Raw genomic sequence first — 16,906 nt, 5'->3', positions numbered from 1 at the left:
ATGAAGCCAGTAACTATTATTGTTTACAGTTGAACACCGGGGGTCATGTGTATTTGCTGTAATGAAAGAATCAATGCATCACTGCAGATGCTAAAAGAGAACTTTTTTTATTCCAGACGGCTAATTATAAATACAATAAAGTATTAAATAAAAAAAAAATCTGTTCATTTCCATAGAGAAATAGTGCTTGGCACACCAATTGCAAAACACAGCACTGCTCTGTTTTCTAGTAGTCTCCACTCGACAGGCTCAGTGTACAGAAACAGAATCACAAGAAGTTACTCTTCAATACTTAACAAATAGCTGATCACCAAGGGGTTCTTAATGCTCCAATCTTTATAAACCTCCTACATTATTTAATTGTATTGTTTATCTGAATGTAATGATGAAGTGTGCATCAGCAGATATTGCTCTGTTGCTGTTTCACTCTGTTTTTCTTGCTCAAAGACGACACATGATAGATGAGAATTTATTTGAGCTATTAAAAACATCCTGAAGTTTCCTGGCTTTTTCAAATGTTTGCTGAAGAGAATTGATGCACAGCAGTAATACAATTAATTTCTAGCTTATGATTTAATCATACAAAAAATAATACACTTAAAAAATCTGACAAACTAATATTAATTCTAAACATTTAGCAAAACCAAAAAATTACTAACAACTGGACCTCCATACATTACAGAATTCTACATTTCATTGAAAAAAGCCATTAATTTAAAATTTTATTAATGGCCTTCATTTTCTGTAAAAATATTATCTTAATTTCAAGAAATTTCCTGAAGCCTGTGAACCAAGAGACCTTACTTGCCTTGCTGAGTCAAAAACCTGCAAGAGACTCCTCATTACCCTCTGATACCACCAAGGCCATGACACAGCCTTCTTGCAGTTTGTACTCTCCTCATACCACTTGCAACATACAAAGACTGACATATCTATCATATGGGTAAAATGCAGTATAACATAGTGGCTAGATGGGATGCAATAAACAGGAAACCGGCATTATTGTACGCCACAAATCAATAAACCCATAGGAAAGAAAGGGAACAAATAATATTCCACCTTTACAATAATAAATACTAGCAGGTTGTACTCAAGGCAGAAATGAAGCAAGCTGTCAACAGGACAATTCTACTTCTTTTTAAATTTTGTCTTCATATTGTGGTGATGGCCTAGGAGAGCTAATACCAGTAGAGCAGAGTGGGAAGAGTTCATTAGCGAGGTCAGAGAGCCCAGAGGAGCACCACTGTATGGGAAGCTCTATTAAGTCTGATGCTTGGGTACACTGCTGCACCCTCCTGCATACCACCTGCTCCCTGCCTCACATGCCTGCTTGGTTGGATGGCACTGACTGTGGGAGGTGCAGGGCTGGGAACCCCAAGGAGAGAGACCACTGAAAGCCCTTGCTGAGGTCCCCTCCTTGGCCAATGGTCACACTCTGGGCCCAGCACATGTGGGCAAACCTGTTGTGTGAACTGCCACGTGCTTTCCTGAGGAATGCACGTACACTAGCACGTGGCCTGAGATGCTGGGTTAAGAGAAGATGGAGGGGCCTCCTGAGTACCCAAAGCTTTGCATTGCTTTGCACTGCCTTATTTTGCCTTGCCTGACTTTGCCTTGCTTTGCTTTGCTTTGGCAGACCTCACTGAACCCTCCCAGACAAAAATCAGTAAAATTATCTGAGTGACTGGAGCAGAGAAGAAGATGAAGAGAATAACTTTCCTAGTTTCAGCTGGGATACAGTCAATTTTCTTCCTAGTAGCTGGTACAATGCTGTGTTTTGGTTTAGGATGAGAATATTGTTGGTAACACACTGATGTTTAAGTTGTTGCTGAGCAGTGTTTATACTAAGCCATGGAACTTTCAGCTTCTCACCGCACCCCTCCAGTGAGCAAACTGGGAACAAGAAGCCAGAAGGGGACACAGCTGGTACAGCTGACCCAAACTGGCCAAAGAATATGGCATCATGCTCAGCATATAAACTAGGGAAAAACAGGACAGAAGCCACTACTCAAGAGCTGGCTGCACATTGTTCAGGATAAGGTGAGCAATTGTACTGTTCATCACTTGCTTTGTATGTTATTATTATTATTTTCATAGTAATTATTATTATTATTTCCCCTCTTTTTTCTTTCCTATTGGACTGTCCTCATCTCAACCTATGAATTTCTTTTTTTTCTCCCCCAGTTCTCTCTCCCATTTCTGTGGCAGGAGGTTGGTGAGCAAGTGTCTCTGTGGTGTTTGGTTGCCTGCTTAGTTAAACCACAGTGCCCCACCCAACATGGGGCATAAAGGGTAGATGTAACAGGAGATCAGACTAAAATGTGTTAAAACCAATTTCCTATAAGCATTTATGAAATTGTTTAATAGTTGCTGGTCACAATGTTGACTTAATTCCTATCAGAGCTGTTGCACTTATTCTCAGAATTGTGTTATATACCACTTTATTTGCTGTGTATGTTTCCTGTTGTGCTGTTTATCACCTCTGGGGCCTGGATTAAGGGTATAATTTTGTTATACTTTGTAACACTGGCTTATGATAGGATAAAATTACTGGCCATGAAACTAATCTAGTATTTTTACTCAGCATCATCTCAGTACTTTGGGAGCCATCTCAGAACTATTAATAATTACACTCTTTACCTCTTCAACTCAGAGCGCTAATCTGTGGGAAACACAAGGGAGGACACTTTCCCCTGCTCCTCCACCTGCCCTTTCTCCTTCACCTTCCCCTTCTCCTCCAGGCTAGTTAAAACAGCTCTTGAAAATTTTTTAAATCCTCAGGATGTTCAAACCAGCACATTCCTGTTGATATGTCTCCTGAATAAGTTTCAGGTCATGTTTAAACAACTATTTAAGACTACCACCCACAGATCTTCCCCAAGGCTGGATAGTTATGAGTGGCAGGGTATGGGGGATAGTAAGAGCAAGTACCTTGGACAGTGCAAACCTCCAATGTTTCAGAATTTCACTTCTGAACAAGTGGAGAATACTGAATAATTAGTAAAATGTTTGGGAAAATTATGCCATCACCCTGAGCATTCCAGGGAGACACAAATCACTGCAATATGCTGGGGACTGGCCCAGGCCAACCAAGCCCTGCTCAACACTACTCAGCACCTGCAAGGGGAAAAGAAAGTGATTGGATCTCAGGAGAAAACAACAGGTCTTGCAGCTACTCCAAGCCCCCTGACAGGCTTGAGTAGACACAGGCATATGGCTACTCCAACCCCCATGACTGGCACAGCTACTCCAACCTCCATGACAAGCACTGCAGCTGTACTAGAGAGCCAACCCTTGCCAGTATCAGCTGCCCAATACACAAGAAGAAATGCTGGAAGCAAAAGTCAACTCATGTAGAAAAGGAAGAAATTCTTCCCTTACTAAGGGAAAAAGTGACAATGCAGACTACTCCAGAGCAGGACCATCAGGAGAACTTGAGAAAGATGCAGAACTCATAAAGGAGAGGGTAATCTATCCCCAGGTGAGATGCAAGATATGTGAAAAGATTTCAGCCCTCATCCAGGTGAGTACATTGTCCCCTCACAGCTTTTTTGCTGGGATAACCCTGAAATTTGAGGGTAGGAAAGCCAGGCAGCTGGGATCCTTTCTAGGGAAGAGGGCATCGACAATGCAGTAGGAAAAGGGACACAAGTACACAGCTTCTGGAGCTGACAGCTGTCAGACCCTATGGAAAGGTATCACTTTAAGAAAGCTGTAGTATATCACCCAGACAAATGGAGAAAAGTATGTGTGGAAGTTTATACCGATCTCAACACCATCCTATGCCAACTCATTGTCAGCAATGACCTGGAGAGACAGAGAGGGACAAACAGTGTCCAGCTCTGCCAATACAAAGTAAGTATCTCTGCCTCATTAAGGACCTATGCCTCAGTGGTGGAGAAACTGCCCAAAAAACTATCCTATGAATTCCAGCAATTAATATATTCTACTCCCCACCACTACAGACCAGTATCTCAGCTACGAGGACTCTGCTCAAGAGACAGGACAGAGCGACTACACACCATGGGTCACCCTGTGGATTTATCTGCATGAATTCAGAGAGGACACAAGGAAAAGCAACCTCAACCCTAGAGGGACAGGTAATGTGAGTTGCAAGAGTGCCCAGTATATAAACTAGGGGGAAAGCTGGCCCTAGGCCACTGCTTGGGAACTGGCTGGATATCTGTCAGTGAGTGGTGAGCAATTGCATTGTGCACCACTTGTTTTGTATATTCAAAGTCTATTATTATTATTATTATTATTATTATTATTATTATTATTATTATTATTATCATCATCATCGTCGTCGTCGTCGTCATCGTCATCATTATTCCTTTATTTTCTGTTCTATTAAATTGTCTTTATCTCAACCCATTAATTTTACCTTTTTTCCCCCCAATTCTCTTCCCCATTCCAGTGGCAGGGGGACAATGAGCAAACATCTGTGTGGTGTTCAGCTGCCTGCCAGATTAAACCACAACAATAATTTAATTTCAGTTCCTACTCTGGCAACATTTCCATCTTCGTGAATTTAGGTGAATAACTTAATTTATATGTCTTAAGTCTCTATTTCATAACATGTATGAGATAATATTTTCTTCCCCTTACCAAAGGCAAATGTCTATGAACATACTTGCTTCCCCAAGTTACAGGAGAATAGTTGCAAGAATTAATTAGTTAATGTTTTCAAAGTGCTCTGAAGACAGAAAGCACTCTATAAATGCTAATTATTAAATCAAAGGTTTATCTGACTTTATTAGCAAACCACTAACAAAATAAGTTACATAGCTGTTGCAGGTTGGGAAAAGCACTTTTACTGTCTAAAAGATATAAAGGTTTTAATTAGCAAATATTTTTAATGCACTTTGCTGAGGAAAAAAAATGCTAACTGTTAATACAGGTTTTCCCTAATGTAAATGGCTACAAAATATGAACTCCTTGATGCTACTGTAACTTCTGCATATATTATCTAAAGTTTGTCCCATGGCAACAATATTTTTATTTAAGACACAATTTTTGTAATATTATGAAAAAAATCGTGCTTATGTTTGTCAAATAAATGTTTGGATGCAGCAAGAGATTAAAGGTATCATTCTTAGCAGAGAATAGCAAAACCTAATGTATTGTCAAATTATACATATATATACTACTTACCATTATTTTTTGCTCTTTAACTTAAAATCATATTTTGCTAAGTTTCCAAGCTTCTGCTGATTCACAAGGCTCAGCTCTTCCAAACACTGTACTGTACCTGCACATGCGTCCTGTTACCTACATTTGATCACAGCACACACCAAAAAAAAAAAAAATCTAATCGTTTTAGCTTAAAATCTAAGCATGCAAACAGATTTGAAAACTTTTCTGTGTAGGCAGTTAGAAAGACTGAATTCTGAAAGTGTCTCAAACCTTCTGAATCACTGTAGATCTCCAGCTCTGCACAGTTTGAATCCTGCTAGGAGAAACCTTTTGCTCACCTGTTTGTGACACTTGTTTCCCCTCTGGATGTAATAATATAAACTTGGGTATAATAATAATATGTTGATTTATTGAGTGTAATAATTAATGTACTAATGTAACTGTAAAGGGTTCGGATGCATCCCTTTCCTACACACATTTTTAATATACACTTTCTTGTAGAACCTTCCAAAGGATGATATTATTATTTCAAAATTATCAGATAGTGATCAGTATTTCTCAAGTACCTGGACTTGTGGTTTGAAAAGAAATTTGAAAGTAGATCATGATAACATGCACTACAGCTACTCCAACACCTGCAGTGTGCACTACAATGTGCATTACATTCCCCATTGTAATGTATGCCTGTGATTGTAGAAAATCAGAAACCTTGAGCCATAAGAAAAGTCCTATTAGCCTGTTTTGCTGAAAGAGAAGGAGTGTGACAAAATCCTCCCTACTTAAAGCTCTGCTGATTGCAGGAGGATAAGGATGCAGCCAGCCAGGCCCAGTGAGTGAAGCAATGCAGCCTGGCTGCTGGGGCCCCTTTCTACAGTCCAGGAGACAAAAAACCTCCTGCTGTTCCCAGTGCTCTCAGCAGGAAGGAGAGGTTCAGGTGTTGCTCCTATTGAAATCAAGGGTCTGCAGCTTTCCAGTGCCACAGCCTGGTGGCTCCAAAACACCCAAACACCCCTGGGGAAGGCGGGAATATGTGTTCATTAATTTGAGCCATGAATCAGAACTTCATATAGCAGAAAAATGTCCAGAGAATTATATGCTGCAGAAAAGGGTTATGTCAATTTCTGTGCTCTTACTATAGCTCTTCCAGGCAGATGGGAAGTCAGAGCAAGAATGTCAAACCTTTATCTTGCATCAATTTGTCAAGCTGTCCCTGAAGGAAAGGTGACTGAGATTTTCTGGAAAGGAGGCAGGGTTCAGGGTTGGGGACAGGAAGGGCCATCTAGGAATAGATGGGAAATGAAAAGTGTCCAGGAGATTTGTCAAAATGTTAAAGGGGTCCTCAGCAAAACAAATTTAAGATTACTGAATTTCTCTAAGCCCAAGGGGTTTTGATTGTGTTTTCTTGGGTTGCAAATTTACTTTATAAACCAAAAATTATGATAGCTTTACAAAACAATTCTAGACTACCTAATAAAAAGTTCAAATTATTTTGTGGTTAGCCAAAAATTGCACATTGTGAAATAAATTGTCAATGACATAAAGCAAGACCAGTAGGGCTCAAGTAAGGTCTTAATGATATTTTTGTTGTTATCGCTATAACTATTAGCCCTTATTTTTAAAAAAATCACAGAAAATTGCAGAGCCATTATGGAGAAAGTTTATGGATTTTAAGATTAATGGATAATATTAGGAATATACTAAAATTTGTGAAAAAATAATAAGAATCCCTTTAAAAAAATGCTAATACTACATTAATTAAATCAAAATGGATTCAAGTAAAATAAATGTATACACAAATCCTTGCTTGGAAAACCTTAAAATGTACATCAGCTTCCTCAGAATAATTCTGATGGTATCAGAGCTCAAAAATACAGGTCTACTCTGAGTCCTGTGTTTTGACTTTGTGTAGTTTAGGTTTTCACATTCTGGTATCACAAGAGGCATTGTTCCATTCATGAATAGCAACAACAGAATCAGACATAATGTTGAGGAAAAAAGGCAGAAATACCAATGGTCAAGAAATATTTCTGTCTTGTAGCCGGGCACATTAAATATTAATAAACAATGCTGATAAAATACTTCCTGACAATAAATTATGAAACAGTTGGAGATGGCACTGGAATGGGCTGAACTTTGGAATTTGATGCCAGGAGTAAACAATAAGAATTCAATAGGAAAAAAAAAAAAAAAAAGTGTTATTTAGGGAAGAAGTATGCAGGTTATTGGTAGAGGAGGGTGCCCTTTGTCCTGGGAATCTGTCTCAGAAGTGGAGCCTCCGTCACAGCAGCAATTTTTGCACACAACTTCGTCCCATGAGATGGTGTAACAGAAGGAATTAATCCAGTCTACAGCAGAATAAAATGGAAACTGTTGCAGAGGGGAATAGATGCTTCCTATCTCTGTATCTGGTATTAGTGTGACTACTCATGGGCAGTTAATTCTACTTCTGACATTCCAAAGAGAAAAAAGCTCCTTTAACTGGAATGGAGTCAGAAGAAAGAAATGAAAATTATTAAGTGTCTAGGAAGTGGGCTTTACAGGGAAAACTTACCAAAGAAGAGATTAACAAGTTATTTGATCATATTATATACACTTGCAAAATAGAAAAATTCATTTCCAGTTTTTCAGGATGAGATTTAAACGCATTTGATAAAATACAAAAGTGAAGAATTCTGTGATGGAAATGGTATTAAGCTTTGCTTAATTCTGGTACATAAATATTAAAATCTATGGAGGTTTTAGGACGCAAAAATCCTCTGCTTGACTTGTTTCAATTAAAAATTCAACAGTTACTAACATTCAGCTCTTTGGGTTTCTTGGAATCATTTGAAGGCAACTTTCCTATTTGGTTTGGTATTCATTACCCTTGCTTAGTTTAGCAATGTACTTATCTTTCTATTGGTTACATGTTTGCTTTCAAGAAAGCCTGCTCCTGTGACTTGTGCCAGAACAATTTGCTTATACAAGTACACATTAAATATATGAATAGCCTAACTACACATTGAGATAATATCAGATTTCAGAAATCATGTGTAACAATCCAAGTAGATTATATCCCAGTGCTGGTCAGGAAAAGCAAGGCTTTCCAGAGGTGAAGGAGCCCTGCTGCACCCTGGAATTGACACAGTTTGCACTGCACCCAGGCTGGATGCCATTAGGAATATGGGATCAGGTTAAGAATTGAAATCACTGGACTAGCAGGACTTTGCTTGGTACTGCAGAAGTATCAACTGTCAGTTACTGCAGCAGAGAAAGCAAAGTTTTGACATGCTCATTACCCTTTGTCCTTCATTCATCATAGCTTGACTTTGGTTTTATTCACTTTTGCTATTTCTTAGTTTTCTGAAGGTCCTTTAGTTCAGTATTTGACATGGTTTCAAAAAATATGACATGACAAAACATCATAATTATTCTGTCATGATGGTTTTGTATATTTAAATATATGAATCCTCTGTAAATAAGTAAAAGGTTATGGAAAAGAACTTTAGCTCTGCAGTCTGGTTTTTTTCATTTTACTTTAATTTGGAAATGTCATGGTTCACTGCAAGCTGACCAGAGTGAGCTTAATGGATTAGAATATATTATTGAAATGAGACTGCTAGAGCAGTATATTGCACAGATGTGGAATACTGTGAATGTGTTACTGTAAACTCTGCTGCATTAAAAGGCAATGTACCATTATTTTTTCTTTCTTGCCTTACAGGATTATGGGCAGGAACAGCACTGCAAGTTCACTACAGCAGAAAAATATTACCTATTTTCAGTTTTTCTTCATTTATGTTGATACATCAAAAAAGAGCTCTTAAAGATAAATACATAAAAGCATTACTCTTTCATGTGGTATTATGGACACAAAATGTGCATATATGTGCTTTTGAGATTTTTATGCTATTTTTTGATTTTTTTTTTTTTGTTTCCTGGAACATGATTTAAGGATTTACTTTATTCAAGAAAATGTCTTTTCATAAACAACTCATCTTCTCCTTCATTGCTTCAGGGTATTTCCTTGCCTTTTCTTCCCCAAATAGAAGCTTGTGTTTTAAAACCATCTAAAATTTTTAAAATCTGGTTTTAATTGGACAGATCTTGATTTTCTCTCACCAGCATCTTGGCACCTGTAATTAACAATGTTACACATAGCTTGAGAACAGCTCGTTCCCTGAAAACAGTGTAGAAGGCACACCAATGGGAAGGGTGCCAGCCCTCAATCTCCAGCTGCTGCTTCTTAGAGTCACAGAATAAGCTGAGCTAGAAGGGACTCACAAGGATCATTGACTCCAGCTGCTGGCCCTGCACAGGACAACCCTGAGAATCACATTACGCATCTGGGAGTGTTGTAAACGCTTCTTTAACTCTATGGAACCACCAAGTCTTCTTCCAGCTCTCACGGCTAGAGAGTCTATTGGTGATGTTTTGAGGCCACTGCAGGATGTGTAGCATATTCCCCTTCACCTAGAACCTTTCCCGAGCAGAACCCAAGCTAAGAACTCCTGTTTTGACTTTGACTTGTTTTTCTGGCAGAGTGGAATGGTTTAAATGACAACCCCAGCCACTGACTCGAACAGCAGATGTCACTGTTGGCAGTATGGTCCTTTGCTGCCTGCGCACAGCAATAGGTAGAGCGGGACTACAGCCACTTACAAGACTTCCAAGAAGTGGGGGCGTGGGGATCCTCCAGAGAAGGGAGCAGCAAGATTGGTACAGGTATGACAGTACACACTGGGGGCACAGTGACCATCAGTGATAGATCAAAAATCACCATGGATCCTGGTTTAATTATAAGGGGTGAAACTAGATCGAAGTTGTACTTTGTAACTTCTGTATTTTGAAGATATATTCCACTTTATTTCCTTGGGGTGGAAGACCTAATTCTGCAATCTAAAAGAAATGCCCAAACTTACTGTTTCTGTGTTACTGGAGTGGGAAGCACACTGTTGCATAAGAGTATTGAACTTCTTTCACATTTATGTTTGGGGAAAAAAAGGTGTCCATGTTAAGTGATCAGAGAATTTCTGAATCAGTATGTGAAAACAATATTTTTCTTCTTTATATTAACCCCCACACAGTTCAATTTGTTTCAATTACTGAACATGGCATATTGAGTTGTACAGTCATGTATTAATGCTTCTGTAGAAGAACCAAGGTCTTTTATGAGTGATGATGTCCACAACACCACTTACAGCTGCAGAGACCACCATCTTGAGATAGTTTATCACTTGTTCTGATTGTCCAGAGAGACTAAAAGCAAAGCATCACTGATTCCAAACATCTAGTTGCTTGCTTGCCAGGGAACCTCTGACCTACAGTTCAAGAAGCCAGTTTGCAGTTCAGCAGTTTCTTTGGTTTGGTATGTTTGATTTAAAAGGCAATCTTTTCTACCCTTTAAAGATGTGGAGAAATGAGCAAACAGAAATCTCATGAAGTTCAGCAAAAAAAGAAAATTGCAAGGTCCTGTACCTGAGGAGGAATAACCTCATGCACCAGTACACACTCCAGGCCAGGGTGATACAAGGTGACGGAAGAAGGTGATCCTTGTCCTCTACTCAGCACTGGTCACATCTGGCATGCTGAGTAAAATGTTGGGCTTCCCTGTGCAAGAGTCCAGCAAAACACCACACAAGGATGATTAAGAGACTGGAGTACCTCACAGGAGTAAAGACTGAGCAAGTAGGATTCTTGAGCCTGGTGAAGAAAAGGCTCTGTTGTATCTCATGAATGAACAGAAATGCCTGAAGGAAGGATGCAAAGGAGATGGAGCCAGGCTCTTTTCAGTGGTGCTCAGGGACAAGATCAGAGGCAATGACCAAAAACGGAGACAAGGAGTTTCCCTCTGAACATCATGAAACAACTTTTTCCTGTGAGGGTAACCAAGCAGTGGAGCATGTCGACCTGAGAAGCTGGGGAATCTCCATTTTTGGAGATACTACAAAGAATGCCTGGATATGATCCTCGGCAATTATCTCTAGAGGGCCCCGTGTAACCAGATTGAACAGGATGACCTCCAGGTGACACTCTTTCAACCTCCATCATCCTGTAAACCTGTGATTCCTTTGGTATAAGCATCAGCTATATATCCTTTTGCTTTCACCTTTACAGAACAGCTGATAATCAGCAACACCTCTGACATTTCATAGCCCAAGGATTATGCATTTTTTAATACTTAAATTTTGCAGACTTTGCCTAGATTCAAAATATTTTTTTAATTCTTGCTCAGTGTAATCTTTTTATGGTGTTGGAAGCTGTTTCTTTATTAGTGTGTTTCATTTATGAACACACAAGTACAGCCAACACCAATTTATGCTTTTGTTATGTTTTTCCACAAAGTCAAAGGAGAGAATTTGAAATTTTGTCATATGTCTTGTATGTAGATACAAACATTTCATTACACATGCTTGACCATATGAAATTGTTAACTTTTATACATATTTTACCTGGGAATAAGATACCAAAAAAGGAATTTTTGTATGAATTATGTTTTCCTTGTGATAATAAAGTTTACCCCAAGCATTTCTGAGACCACATACTGAAATCATAAAATTAACATAATTCAGTTCAATAGACTCAGTTCAGGAGCTGAAAGCACCCAACATTCTAATACCTACTCTATTTCATATAGGTATGTTTTACTCCATCATGTCAGTTAACAGAATTCTTTTTTTGATGCTCACTGAAAAGTGGACATAATAATATCATGTTGTGTTCTTCAACCTGTTTCAGTCCTCCAAAAAGTACAAACATTGGGATTCTGGATAACCAGACTAGAATGAAAATTACCATGAAATGATTCATACAGTTCAGTAACATCTCTAGCAGTCTAGAAGTGTTAAATCATGATATAGATGGGATCAGTTCCATTTTTGCTATAAATTTGCAGAGATTGATTTTATTTTTGCAGTGTGCAAGTTTTTTATTTTAGCCTCATTTAGCAATAAGATAGGATTGAGGTTCATTTGTTATTGGCTAGGTCAGACATCAAAATACTTCCAATTCATGCAAAGAAACTGTATTTTTGAGGAGAAAGAAGAGATGAAAAGTGAGTAAAGGGGAAAAGAAGCACTTCTTTATATTAGAGTGTGACAAGTCCGTACTTCTTTGCATTTAAAATACAATTTTTCATTTCTTAGAAGAAAGGTTCCCTAAGCCTCTCCATCAGTCAGAGAATAATTTTTTCTTCTATAATGCAGATGTTAAATACTCTATTAGTCCAGTCTACTTCATTCACTGCACAGTGCTCCTGAAAATACATGGATAATATAGAGAAGAAATGTATTTCAGGTTGCTATTGCTAAAACACAACATTTCATGTTTCATGTGTTTCTCCCCTTAGATACAACACAGCAAACGCACACTAAGTGCTTTCTTCTGAGGTGGGAACACTTAACTCCTTGCAACAGTAGAGAGGGACTGTTAAAAGCATTAGCTCTGTAAACTTGTGAACTTGAATACTAGTTTATAAAACATCTTTAATACTTCAAGAAATTAACTGTTGTTCACTGCCAAAGGAGCTGTTATTGAGAAGTTCCTCCATTCTTCCCTTAGTGCCAATGAGTAGTTGTGGCAAGCACATTTCTCTCCCTCTTAGGATTTTTCATAGAGGTGTACAGAGAGAAATGAAAGAGAAAACCAGTTCTATTTTTGCTCTTTGTTTTTTTTATGTGGAATGTGTTGGAGAATTGTTTACCTGGAGTGAGTGCTTGATTAAATTCTAGTAAGGATTGTTTGAACCTGATGGCCAATCCAATCCACCTGTATCTACACTCTCGAGAGTGGGTCACGAGTTGCGTTAAAGTCAGAGAAAGTAATATGTCGTTTTAATATCCTCCTTTTATATAGTATATTCATGTATTTTAACATAGTTATAATGAAGAAATAATTCAGCCTTCTAAATTAAGTCAGACATCGTAATTTCTTCCCATTGGGTTCACCTACATTTACAATAAGCAGTACTCCTCTATTGCTGGCCAGCTTCTTTCTTACATGTGGCCAAAATAGAAGACCAGGCTCTTGGGACCCTTTTTGGCTAACCAGACATGCTCTGTGGTTTTCCAAAGCCATTAGGCAGCAGGGAATATACAGAGTAATTCCACAGATATGACGAAACGTAGGAAACCTAAATCTGTGTACAAGTATCAGAAATACACAAAAGATACAGTGAGACTGTTACTATGGGAGATTTAATACCAAGACTGCATCAAGAATCTTTTGAGAATATGCATCAGACACTAATTTGAACCTCATCAGCCCTAGGGATTTTGGAAAAGCCAAAATTTTCCATCTTCTTTTCTCTTTGTCCACAGAAATTTCAGCAGTATGAATCAGACTTAACAGAATTGAATGTAAAGTCAGGTTAATGAATGGCTTGGGGGGAGTTTGAGAAGATTTTACCATGAAAGCATTGCTCACATTTCCATAGCTAATTTTGAGACAAAGCTCATATCATATAATTTCCATTCTAAACTTTTCATTTTCTACTCTAAACTTTTAATCAGACTAACACTAACTTGAAATCATTCTCTGCGCTTACTTTCAGATTAGTATGAAAAAAAGAGGCCAAAATTCTGGGAAAAAAAAAGGGCTAGTATATTAATTTGAAGCAGAACTTGGTATATTTTTTTCCACTGATACTCTGGGAAATCTTTGTAGAACTGTCTAAGCAGCAAGCTGTTCAAATGGATGTAAGTGGATAGAGCAGGCTTTGGAAAAACAAGAAAAGCTGGACGTGCACAAACATTATCTGGCTCCATCGATTCTGCAGAGCTTCATAAATTCAACCAGAAACAGTATTATCCAAAGATCTTTTACTGTCAGATGTATACATGCATCAGAAGCTGACAACAGTAAAAGCAGCACTCCTCCTCCTTTCCTCTCTCATGCATATACAGAATTTTTCTTTGCAGGACTTTTTAAACACTTTTTAAAAGTAAAAATCTCACTGCATATGGGAGAATTTTTTGTGTGTGCTTTTGTCCTCAAAAACATAGCTGTCAGATAAAAGTCACTGTTATTAAATAAACAAATATTTATAATGCTGAAAATGCTGATTACTTTTTAGAGTTCCACAGTAGCTGCATGTGACAGAACTCGGACTGATTGAACATATTTGGTGGTTTAAGTGTTAAAACAAACCCCAACGTAACCAATATATATTTTCAAATATTTTTGTCAGATGCTTCTAGAAATTAATTCTGTTGCCATACTTCATAATTCATGCTATACTCAAAATCTGTGCGCAAGCAGTGAAAGCTGAAGTATGGAAATTTTCAGGGAAACTGCTGCAGCTCGTGCTTCAGAGCCATTTGTGGATAGTACAATTTAGAGCTGTAACAGCTGTACATTTCACCAGGGATGACACTCCAGTGGATCAAATTAAGGGAGTCCCCTATTAGGGAAGGACAAGGTACAAACACAGGTTTATTTGATCACAGCCAGTCCCAGGAACAGCCTTATTATGAAAAGGCAAGCAGAGAGTACCAGGAGATTAACTACATTAGCGAAGACTGGAGAGGATATGTTTCTTGTTATGTGACAGGATACAAGTATAGGCCTTTGAAGATCTCCTTTGGATACAGCCATTTCCATACTTGTGTTCTGAATTTTCACATAGACATTTTTTCTTCTAGTCAACACAAAACAGTTATGATTCTAATTCCCTTTACCTCAATTCTTTAACTACTCACTAATTACCATGGGAATGTCTTCAGGCCATTTTTGCATATGCAAAGCATAAGATAGGAATGATTAGCTCTTGTTATTTATCATACTTTTTGACAGATACTTAAATCATGCCACAACTAAATTATTCTGTGCTTTTGGACACCTCCTTCATATGAACCCCTCTGTGTTTTGAATAAAGCATGCGTACATCTTCTGAAGTATGCTGTCTTATGTAATTAAGCCAAACAATCTGTGGTATGCTGTCAGCTGACAATGTCAGCACAACATGCTAGGCAGGTTATCAGTTGAAATGCAGGAGTTATACTTGAAAAAATACCTTTAAAACTCCATATGTTCTCACTGGCAATATTAAAGGTCTGTTTACACAAATAATACCTACTTTTTGTCCATCTGATGTCAAGCACTGTCATGTCTAAGTAGTCCTAAACTGGCATTCCGGACTGTAGACTCTAACAGTAGATGTAAACACAATGAAGTATTCAAACAATGGAAAACAGAGGGAGGAAGGGGAGAGCCTAACACCATGCAGCAGTTTATACTTCAGTGTAAGCACATCTGTACATAGACACACAAGCATATGTGTAAAAATTAGACAATTATGCAATGACTTCAGTGTAGTCATTTCCAAAATTTAAGAACTACAATTTCCATTTATTTATGAGAATAAAAATATGGATGTCTTCTTATGAGAAGTATTACATTGGTAAAGATGGTTATAACTCAGATCCACATCCATGTGGATCTCATCTTACCAATAATCAAAGATGTGGGTCTGCCTGCCTTGGTGGGGACAGAGAGTAGGAACTGAGTATTCCCTTAGGTGCCATGACTACTGTTGCTACTACCTTCAGAGGAAGTATTGACACAAATGATGTTCTGTCTTGGTATTACAGATGTTCTAATTTTATTCTTTCTTTTGTGTGAATTATTTAGATACTATGAGTACAGCAGGCCTGCTTTTTCAAGATGAAAAAGGCTATATTGTTATAAAAGCTCCTGGTTAATGCCAAAGGTAAGTAACTGGCAGTTGGTTTCAGAAAGAAATGTATATCCTCTATAGATTTTTATCAACTTACATAAAATGTCTTATTGATAATGCAAACTGAACTTTAAAACGGAAAAGGAAATTCAGTTTATCCTGTCCCACAACCGCCACATGTAATTTCTCACTATGGGGCAACATCTATAAACAAATTATAAAATTGAGTAGAAGGTTTAGAAGGACACAAACTAAATGCTTGGTAAATGTGGGGGTGGTTTTTTACTGATGGACAAGAAAACTGTCCCTTACAAACCAAAAAGCTCATTGAAACAATATTCTCACTGAGAAGAAATGCATCTGTCTCTTTAATAGGCAGTGATCCTGCTGCATTCCCAAAGCAGCTCAACTCTTATGGATATCCAGATGTTAGCATAGCTCAGTTTTTCTCCACTGTTACCTACCAGGACCTTACTTCATGTATGAAGTACAGTTAATGTACGGTTTCACTGCACATTACCTTAATATAAGAGATGTCAAAATCTTCAAAAAAGTCTGGAGAAGGGAGCCATATGGGTCATTTGGAGACAAGATGGCAGAATAAAATATGTAGAATGACTAAAATAATACAGATCGTATGTGTATCTGACAATTAGCTAAATTAAAATTGTATCTTGGTACATTTTTCTGTTTAGGAGCAGACCCAATAGTAGGACTTACATAACTGCAAATTAGTTACTTCAATGCTTGTCAGATACGTGGCCTCTCAAGTGGAATCCAAAAACTTGTGCACAGAACAAGTCCAGTACTTAATAAGTTTAAATTGCCTCAGAAGAATAATTTATAGAGCTGAATACTAGAAAGCTATAATGGAGAAGATAAACAGACATTAAAAACAAAACAAACAAAAAACCCCAAAAACCACACCCCCCCAAAAAAACCCCAACCAAACAAACAAACAATACGAACCGAACAAACCCACCACAAAACCAGCTCTGGGTTTAAGACTTCCTCTCCCAGGAAAATCTTGTTACTTAAAACCAGTAACTTTAAATGAAAAGAAATAAACCATTCTAGGAAACAGGGACTTGAGTTACCTAGGAGTTCTAGCTGCTA

At 38.0% G+C, this 16,906-nt stretch overlaps 1 protein-coding gene across 4 annotated transcripts in view; it reads right to left on the bottom strand.

The window, feature by feature from the left end:
• Positions 1-16,906, bottom strand: part of DCTD (dCMP deaminase) — a 60,105-nt gene that overhangs the window by 41,141 nt on the left and 2,058 nt on the right. The window lies entirely within an intron of this gene.

Source organism: Taeniopygia guttata, chromosome 4, assembly GCF_048771995.1.
Source record: "Taeniopygia guttata chromosome 4, bTaeGut7.mat, whole genome shotgun sequence".
Taxonomy (NCBI): domain Eukaryota; kingdom Metazoa; phylum Chordata; class Aves; order Passeriformes; family Estrildidae; genus Taeniopygia; species Taeniopygia guttata.
Note: the sequence above shows the minus strand (reverse complement) of the source record. Positions and strands in the feature narration are given on the sequence as shown.